Source organism: Neophocaena asiaeorientalis, unplaced genomic scaffold (genome assembly GCF_003031525.2).
Source record: "Neophocaena asiaeorientalis asiaeorientalis breed wild unplaced genomic scaffold, Neophocaena_asiaeorientalis_V1.1 scaffold158, whole genome shotgun sequence".
In the NCBI taxonomy this organism is placed as follows: Eukaryota; Metazoa; Chordata; class Mammalia; order Artiodactyla; family Phocoenidae; genus Neophocaena; species Neophocaena asiaeorientalis.
Genome location: NW_020174917.1, coordinates 3092477 through 3102707, shown reverse-complemented (window position 1 = coordinate 3102707; position 10231 = coordinate 3092477).

The following is a 10231-nucleotide window of genomic DNA, read 5'->3' as shown; positions in this document are numbered from 1 at the left end:
ATATGTTATAATTACAAGAAGTTTACAAGAATTATCTTCCTATTAAACAACTCCTAGAAAATACATGTTCCATTAAAGCAAAGATTACGAGATACCCTTCAAATATGTGCTACCACTTTAATAATGTAGAAGTTTATTTTAGAAAGAAACTCATGAAGAAGAGACTTCATTTCCATTTCCCTGTTTTGTTTTGTCTTCCTGTAACAAATACATCCATCATAAGCATTTATATAATTGCCTAGATTTTAGCATCCTCCTTAATAAACACGTCTCGATGAGTAAATACTAAGAAAGGCACACCTTTGCCTGGAATGGCATTACCTATTTGTCTCTAAAATTTCATTGTTATGTTTTTCTTTATCCACTTTTAAAATGTTGACTGTCTTCTGATTGATGTGTGTTGCATTTGGTTTCAAATTGAATTTGTTTACTTTTTAATCAGGTTCTTGAATCTGTAGCTATAGACTGATGCAAAGTTGTTTGGTTACTTGTACTCTTGTGTTCCTTCCTGCAATTACATAGTACATATGACAGCCTATTCTCATGGACATTTTCTTGTACTTTTAAACAAACTATCAGTTGATAATTGATACTCTTTTTTAAAGATATTTTTGTTTCTGATTTATTCATGCTAGATAAAGAATCAAATAATAAATTTGAAGCTAAGGTGTAAAGATTAATATAACAATTAAAAAAAGATAGCTCACAAAATAAAGTTAGGAGGAAATCACTAGGAATAAACCACTCCTAATTAAGGGTAAACATCAAAATAATAAGTGGATTCCTTTGTGATAGCACTGGTTGCTGGATTTTTAATTGAGCTGAAATTGGAAGGGGATTCTGAAATGTGGAAATGTTGAGAAATTTTCTCTGTCTTCTCTATGTCTTTATTCAATCCTTTGGCTTTCACAGCAATTAGCTTTATCTTTTTACCAACTACTAAAGACATTAACACATTAAGAAATATCCACATCTATATCTTATTTTGTGCTATATTGCGAAGCTAAAAGGTCTTAGCTACTTAAAAGGCTGATCATGGGACCAAAAAATTCTTCTGTTTCACAAAACAGAAATTAAAAAAATAAGTTGACAAATAAAGTTTAGCCCAAATGACCATAAACAGTAACAGGCTTTGTGGGAAAAAAAATGTTAAATTCAAAATCCAAAACTGTTGTGGAAAAGTCTGAAGTCCATACTTATTTATATAATAAGGAGGTTTTTTGTATCAAAGTTCTTAATTGCCAGAAATAAAAGCTCACTCTGACTATCTTAAGCAGAAATAGAATTTATTGGAACACTCAAAATAAGTTAGAGAATCAGCTTGTGAACTGGGCAGAAACCATGGAAAGGAGGATTGATAAAGAAACAGGAAGCAGAAAGAACCTGGCCAACATTACACCACCCTAACTTGAGGACATCATTAATAATACTTGTGCAAATGAAAACCTCAGCATCCCTTTCCTTTTGCCTCACTTGCTCTGGGAGAGCATTGCCTGGCTCTGGCTAGGTCATGTTTCTGTCCTCTGGATAAGACAATAAAGTTATTTCCAGATCTCCTTGGCCTCTGTGATGGCAAATAGAAAGCATACACTGAAACAACACAGACCAATGATGCTAGAGCAAAATTAAAAATTATATGTTTAGAAAGTGTCTATAAATTATTTTCTTACTGATGATTTCATTGTAGAATGTTTACATATAAATAAAGTCTTTGAAAATTCCTTGGGCAGTAATAACTCTAAATGCCCTTTGAGTCTGACTGTGGAGGTGAGTATTGTTTATCCTAGTTAAACGTGCACTGTGTCACAAAGTAGATCCTAGAAGCCATACCCTGAAGGAAGAATGTAGTCAATATTGGGTATAGTGACTACAACATGACTGATCATCACTTCGTTCTCACTTCCAGGACAGCAAATAAAGAGCTATTTTTCTGTGATTCTGATAGTTCAACCTTTATCTCACCTCATTTCCAGAAACCAAATTTCTTATTTAAAGTATATCATGTCAGAATGAATAACTGAAACAATGAATGAATAACTGAATCAATAAAAAATTGAATAAAAAAACGCTAAAGAATACTATGCCAGCTGGTCTTAATTGTCTCTCTCTTTTTCTTTTTTTCTTCATCATCTCATGTTTATTAACTTTGGAGCAGTTGAACAATACTTATGCATTTGTAAACTTTAGAGGTAATGTCATTCAAAAAAGCTTTTGATACTTCTTCCTTTTAGAGAAAGTTATCTTTTTATAATTTGTTTTCTTTTTATAATTTTCTTTAAGAAGTTTAATTCCCTAAAGATATCTGTAGATTAAAGGTAGAATTCACTAGATATTTTGTGTGTGTGTGTGTGTAGTGAGGAATTAATTTCCCCCATGAAAAACTGGTTATATAATTAATGCCAGAACTCAGAAATCCATATTCACAGTTTGCTCTATGAAGCTTCTCACAGGAACAAAGAGAAATAAAAAGTAATCTATTTCTTTGAAGCTAAATGAAAAGTCCCTTCAAGCTGGTGACTTTCAACGAAATATAGCTGGATTTAGTAATACATAATGTGTTGTACAAATAGATAAGATGACTCATCATGTTCTTAACAGAAATTACGTCTTGTTTTTTCAGCATCTTTATTGCAGTATAGTTGCTTTATAATGTTGTGTTAGTTTCTGCTGTATAACAAAGTGAATAGCTATATGTATACATATATCCCCATATCCCCTCTCTCTTGCATCTCCCTCCCACCCTCCCTATCCCACCCCCTAGGTGGTCAACAAAGCGCCAAAGTGATCTCCCTGTGCTATGCAGCTGCTTCCCGCTAGCTATCTATTTTATATTTGGTAGTGTATATATGTCAGTGCTACTCTTCTGCTTCGTCCCAGCTTACTCTTCCCCCTCCCCTTGTCCTCAAGTCCATTCTCTACCACTGCGTATTTATTCCTTTCCTGTCCCTAGGTTCATCAGAACAATTTTTTTTCTATTCCATATAAATGTGTTAGCATACAGTATATGTTTTTCTCTTTTTGACTTATTTCACTCTGTATGACAGACTCTAGGTCCAACCAGCTCACTACAAATAACTCAACTTCATTTCTTTTTATGGCTGAGTAATATTCCATTGTATATATGTGCCACATCTTCTTTATCCATTCATCTGTCGATGGACACTTAGGTTGCTTCCATGTCCTGGCTATTGTAAATAGTGCTGCAATGAACATTGTGGTACATGACTTTTTTGATTTATGTTTTTCTCAGGGTATATTCCCAGTAGTGGGATTGCTGAGTCATATGGTAGTTCTATTTTTAGTTTTTTAACAAACCTCCATACTGTTCTCCATAGTGGCTGTATCAATTTACATTCCAACCAACAGTGAAAGAGGGTTCCCTTCTCTCCATACCATCTCCAGCATTTATTGTTTGTAGATGTTTTGATGATGGCCATACTGACCGGTGTACGGTGATACCTTATTGTAGTTTTGATTTGCATTTCTCTAATGATTAGTGATGTTGAACATCCTTTCATGTGTTTGTTGGCACTCTGTATATCTTCTTTGGAGAAATGTCTATTTAGGTCTTCTGCCCATTTTTGGATTGGGTTGTTTGCTTTTTGGTATTGAGCTGCATGAGCTGCTTGTATATTTTGCAGATTAATCCTTTGTCAGTTGCTTCATTTCCAAATGTTTCCTCCCACTCTGAGGGTTGTCTCTTTGTCTTGTTTATGGTTTCCTTGGCTGTGCAATAGCTTTTACGTTTCATTAGGTCCCATTTGTTTATTTTTGTTTTTATTTCCATTTCTCTAGGAGGTGGGTCAAAAAGGATCTTGCTGTGATTTATGTTATGGAGTGTTCTGCCTATGTTTTCCTGTAAGAGTTTTATAATGTCTGGCCTTACATTGAGGTCGTTAATCCATTTTGAGTTTATTTTTGTGTATAGTGTTAGGGAGTGTTCTAATTTCATTCTTTTACATGTAGCTGTCCAGTTTTCCCAGCACCACTTATTGAAGAGGCGGTCTTTTCTACATTTTATATTCTTGCCTCCTTTATCAAAGATAAGATGACCATATGTGTGTGTGTTTATCTCTGGGCTTTCTATCTTGTTCCATTGATCTATATTTCCGTTTTCCTGCCAGTACCATACTGACTTGATTACTGTGGCTTTGTAGTATAGTCTGAAGTTCGGGAGCCTGGTTCCTCCAGCTCCGTTTTTCTTTCTCAAGACTACTTTGGCTATTCAGGGTCTTTTGTGTTTCCATACAAATTGCGAAATTTTTTGTTCTAGTTCTGAGAAAAATGCCATTGGTAGTTTGATAGGAATTACATTGAATCAGTAGATTGCTTTGGGTAGTATAGGCATTTTCACAATATTGCTTCTAATCCAAGAACATGGTCTATCTCTCCATGTGTTCGTATCATCTTTAATTTCTTTCATAGTGTCTTATAGTTTTCTTCATACAGGTCTTTTGTCTCCTTAGGTAGGTTTATTCCTAGGTATTTTATTATTTTTGTTGCAATAGTAAATGGGAGTGTTTCCTTAATTTCTATTTCAGGTTTTTCATCATTAGTGTATAGGAATACAAGAGATTTCAGTGCATTAATTTTGAATCCTGCTACTCTACCAAATTCATTGATTAGCTCTAGTAGTTTTCTGATAGTATCTTTAAGATTCTCTATATATAGTATCATGTCATCTGCAAACAGTGACAGTTTTACTTCTTTTCCGATTTGGATTCATTTTATTTCTTTTTCTTCTCTGACTCCTGTAGCTAAAACTTCCAAAGCTCTCTTGAATAATAGTGGTGAGAGTGGGCAACCTTGTCTTGTTCCTGATCTTAGAGGAAATGGTTTCGGTATTTCACCATTGAGAATGATGTTGGCTGTGGGTTTGTCATATATGGCCTTTATTATGTTGAGGTAGGTTCCCTCTATGCCTATTTTCTGGAGAGTTTTTACCATAAATGGGTGTTGAATTTTGTCAAAAGCTTTTTCTGCATCTATTGAGATGATCATATGATTTTTATCCTTCAATATGTTAATGTAGTTTTTCACATTGCTCGTTTCGTGTATATTGAAAACTCTTTGCATTCCTGGCATAAACCCCACTTGATCCTGGTGTATGATCCTTTTAATATGCTGTTGGATTCTGTTTGCTAGTATTTTGTTGAGGATTTCTGCATTTATGTTCATCAGTGATATTGGCCTGTAGTTTTCTTTTGTGTGTGTGACGTCTTTGTCTGGTTTTGGTATTGGGGAGATAGTGGCCTTGTAGAATGAGTTTGGGAGAGTTCCTTCCTCTACTATATTTTGGAAGAGTTTGAGAAGGATAGGTGTTAGCTCTTCTCTAAATGTTTGATAGAATTCGCCTGTGAAGCCATCTGGTCCTGGGCTTTTGTTTGTTGGAAGATTTTTAATCACAGTTTCAGTTTCAGTGCTTGTGATTCATCAGTTCATATTTTCTATTTCTTCCTGGTTCAGTCTCAGAACGTTGTGCTTTTCTAAGAATTTGTCCACTTTTTCCAGGTTTTCCATTTTATTGGCATATAGTTGCTTGTAGTAATCTCTCATGATCCTTTGTATTTCTGCAGTGTCAGTTGTTACTTCTCCTTTTTCGTTTCCAATGCAGTTGATTTGAGTCTTCTCCCTTTTTTTCTTGATGAGTCTGGCTAATGATTTATGAATTTTGTTTATCTTCTCAAAGAACCAGCTTTTAGTTTTACTGATCTTTGCTATTGTTTCCTTCATTTCTTTTTCATTTATATATGATCTGATGTTTATGATTTCTTTCCTTCTGCTAACTTTGGGGTTTTTTTTGTTCTTATTTCTCTATTTGCTTTAGGTGCAAGGTTAGGTTGTTTATTTGAGATGTTTGTTGTTTCTTGAGGTAGGATTGTATTGCTGTAAACATCCCTCTTAGAACTGCTTTTGCTGCATTCCATAGGTTTTGGGTCATCGTGTTTTCATTGTCATTTGTTTCTAGGTATTTTTTGATTTCCTTTGATTTCTTCTCTTGGTTTTTTAATAGTGTATTGTTTAGCCTCCATGTGTTTGTATTTTTTACAGATTTTTTTTCCTGTAATTGATATCTAGTCTCATAGTGTTGTGGTTAGAAAAGATACTTGATACAACTTCATTTTTTTAATTTACCAGGTCTTGATTTGTGGCCCATGATATAGTCTATCCTGGAGAATGTTCCATGAGCACTTGAGAAGAAAGTGTATTCTGTTGTTTTTGGATGGACTGTCTTATAAATATCAATTAGGTCCATCTTGTTTAATGTGTCATTTAAAGCTTGTGTTTCCTTATTTATTTTCATTTTTGATGATCTGTCCATTTGTGAAAGTGAGGTGTTAAAGTCCCCTAATATTATTGTGTTACTGTTGATTTCCCCTTTTATGGCTGTTAGCATTTGCCTTATTTATTAAGGTGCTCCTATGTTGGGTGCATAAATATTTACAATTGTTATATCTTCTTCTTGGATTGATCCCTTGATCGTTCTGTAGTGACCTTCTTTCTCTCTGGTAATAGTCTTTATTTTAAAATCTGTTTTGTCTGGTATGAGAATTGCTACTCCAGCTTTCTTTTGATTTCCATTTGCATGGAGTATCTTTTTCCATCCCGTCACTTTCAGTCTAGGTCTGAAGTGGGTCTCTTGTAGACAGCATATATATGGGTCTTGTTTTTGTATCCATTCAGCCACTCTGTATCTTTTGGTTGGAGCATTTAATCCATTTACATTTAAGGTAATTATTGATATGTATGTTCCCATTACCGTTTCTTAATGTTTGGGGTTTGTTTTTGTAGGTCTTTTCCTTCTCTTGTGTTTCCTGCCTAGAGAAGTTCCTTTAGCACTTGTTGTAAAGCTGGGTTGATGGTGCTGAACTCTCTCAGCTTTTGCTTGTCTGTAAAGGTTTTAATTTCTCCACTGAAGCTGAATGAGTTCCTTGCTGGGTAGAGTAGTCTTGGTTGTAGGTTTTTCCCTTTCATCACTTTAAATATGTCCTACCACTCTTTTCTGGCTTTCAGAGATTCTGCTGAAAGATCAGCTGTTAACCTTATGGGAATTCCCTTGTATGTTATTTGTTGCTTTTCCCTTGCTGCTTTTAATATTTTTTCTTTGTATTTAATATTTGATAGTTTAATTAATATGTATCTTGGCATGTTTCTCCTTGGATGTATCCTATATGGGACTCTCTGTGCTTTCTGGACTTGATTGACTATTTCCTTTCCCATATTAGGAAGTTTTCAACTCTTATCTCCTCAAGTATTTTCTCAGACCCTTTCTTTTTCTCTTCTTCTTCTAAGACCCCTATAATTTGAATGTTGGTGCGTTTAATGTTGTCCCAGAGGTCTCTGAGACTGTCCTCAAATTTTTTCCTTCTTTTTTCTTTATTCTGCTCTTCAGTAGTTATTTCCACTATTTTATCTTCTAGGTCACTTATCCATTCTTCTGCCTCAGTTATTCTGCTATTGATTCCTTCTAGAGAATTTTTAATTTCATTTATTATGTTGTTCATTATTGTTTGTTTGCTCTTTAGTTCTTCTAGGTCCTTGTTAAATGTTTCTTGTATTTTCTCCATTCTATCTCCAAGATTTTGGATCATCTTTACTATCATTACTCTGAATTCTTTTTCAGGTAGACTGCGTATTTCCTCTTTGTTTGGTGTGCTGGGTTTTTACCTTGCAACTTCATCTGCTGCATATTTCTCTGTCTTCTCATTTTGTTTAACTTACTGTGTTTGGGGTCTCCTTTTCACAGGCTGCAGATTCATTATTCTCATTGTTTTTGGTGTCTGTCCACAGTGGGTGAGGTTGATACAGTGGGCTGTGTAGGCTTCCTGGTAGAGGGGTCTGGTGCTTGTGTTCTGGTAGGTAGGTCTGGATCTTATCTTTCTGGTGGGCAGGGCCATGTCCAGTGGTGTGTTTTAGGGTGTCTGTGAACTTAGTATGATTTTAGGCAGCCTCTCTGCTAATGGGTGGGGTTGTGTTCCTGTCTTGCTAGTTTATTGGCCTGGGGCATCCAGCACTGGAGTGTTGCTGGCTGTTGGGTGGAGCTGGGTCTTTTCATTGAGATAGAGATCTCTGGGAGAGCTCTAGCTGATTGATATTTCATGGGGCCAGGAGATCTCTGGTGGTCCAATGTCCTGTTCTGGCTCTCCCACCTCAGAGGCTCAGGCCTGACACCAGGCCAGAACACCAAGACCCTGCCAGCTACATGGCTTATAAGAAAAGGGAGAAAAAAAGAAAGTAATAATAATAATAAATTTAAAACAGAAAAAAAATTATTAAAATAAAAATTTTTTATAAATTGAGCAACCAAACCAATAAACAAATCCACCAGTTATAACAAGCGCTAAACACTAAAGTAAGATAGGTATAAAAATCAGAAACAAATCAGTTGCAGACAGCAAACCCCAAGTCTACAGTTGCTCCCAAAGTCCACTGCCACAATTTTGGGATGATTCGTTGTCTATTCAGGTATTCCACAGATGCAGGTACATCAAGTTGATTTGGGGGATTCAGTCTGCTGCTCCTGAGGCTGCATGGAGAAATTTCCCTTTCTCTTCTTTGTTCGCACAGCTCCTGTGGTTCGGCTTTGGTTTTGGCCTGCCCTCTGCATGTAGGCCACTCTCAGGAGCCTCTTCCCCACCCATACAGGAGGCGGTTAAAGCAGTGGCTGATTAGGGCTCTCTTGCTCACTCAGCGTAGGGGGAAGGGAGGGGTGTGGTAGTCAGAATTGGAATGCGGGGGGAGCCTGCAGTGGCAGAGGCTGGCATGACATTGCAACAGCCTGAGGCACGCCATGTGTTCTCCCAGGGAACTTGTCCATGGATCATGGGACCCTGGCAGTGGCGTGCTGCACAAGCTTCTGGGAGGGTGTGGGTAGTGACCTGTGCTCGCACACAGGATTCTTGGTGGCAGCAGCACGAGCATTAGCAGTTTATGCCTGTCTCTGGGGTCTGAGCTGATAGCCATGACTTGCGCCCATCTCTGGAGCTCGCTTAGGTGGTGCTCTGCCTTCTGTGGGCACACCGGGAAGGAATCCCCTCTCATTGCTCACCCAAAACAAATATTCTTGCCTCTCCAGCAGTTCCAGACTTTTTCTCTAACTCCCTCCACGCTGGTTGTGGTGCACTAGCCCGCTTCACGCTGTTTTCATGCAAGCAACCTCAGTCCTTTCCCTGGGGTCTGACCTCTGAAGCCCAAGCCTCAGCTGCCAGCCGCCATCCACCCTGGCAGGTGAGCAGACAAGCATTTCAGGCTGGTGAGTGCTGGTGGCACTGATTCTCTGTGTGGGAATCTCTCTGCTTTCTCCTCTGCACCCCTGTTGCTGTGCTGTCCTCCGTGACTCCAAAGCTTTCCCCCACCTCCTGTCTCCACCAGTGATGGGGCTTCCTAGTGTGTAGAAACTTGTCCTCCTTCACAGCTCCCTCCCAGAGGTGTGGGTTCTGTCCCTATTCTTTTGTCTCTTTTTTTTCTTTTGCCCTACCCTGGTATGTGGGAGTTTCTTGCCTTTTGGGAAGTCTGAGGTCTTCTGCCAGTGTTCAGTAGGTGTTCTGTAGGAGTTGTTCCACATGCAGATGTATTGTTGATGTATTTATGGGGAGGAAGATGATCTCCATGTCTTACTCCTCTGCCATCTTGAAGGTCCAGCTTAATTGTCTCTTTAGAGCTGGAGAATATTAGATATTGTTTCTTTACCAAATTTTCAAAGATTCTTTCATCTAAGGGGCCTAACTTATTGTGGTTCTCAAATAATTGTTTCCCACTCATCTACCTGTATAAACACTTACTGAATGACAGTGTCCAGTATCCATTTTATTTCATTAATGTAAAGGAAATATATCATTTTGGAAAATTAAAATATATGCGATAACAGAATTGAACTGGTGGAAATTTTAATCAGAGTTACTCTTTTACTTATTTAATTTCCCTCTACTCTGTGAAGTAAAAACTCTGATTTAGAAACTAACATTGAAGAATACATATAAAACAAGCTCTTTACATTATCCAGACCCTGCTCTTAGTACTTTCATTTATCTTTCCTATGACCTATGTCAAATCACTTAACCTTGGGCTTCCCTGGTGGTGCAGTGGTAGAGAGTCCGCCTGCCGATGCAGGGGACACAGGCTCGTGCCCCGGTCCGGGAAGATCCCACATGCCACGGAACGGCCGGGCCCGTGAGCCATGGCCGCTGAGCCTGCGTGTCCAGAGCCTGTGCTCCGCAATGGGAGAGGCCAC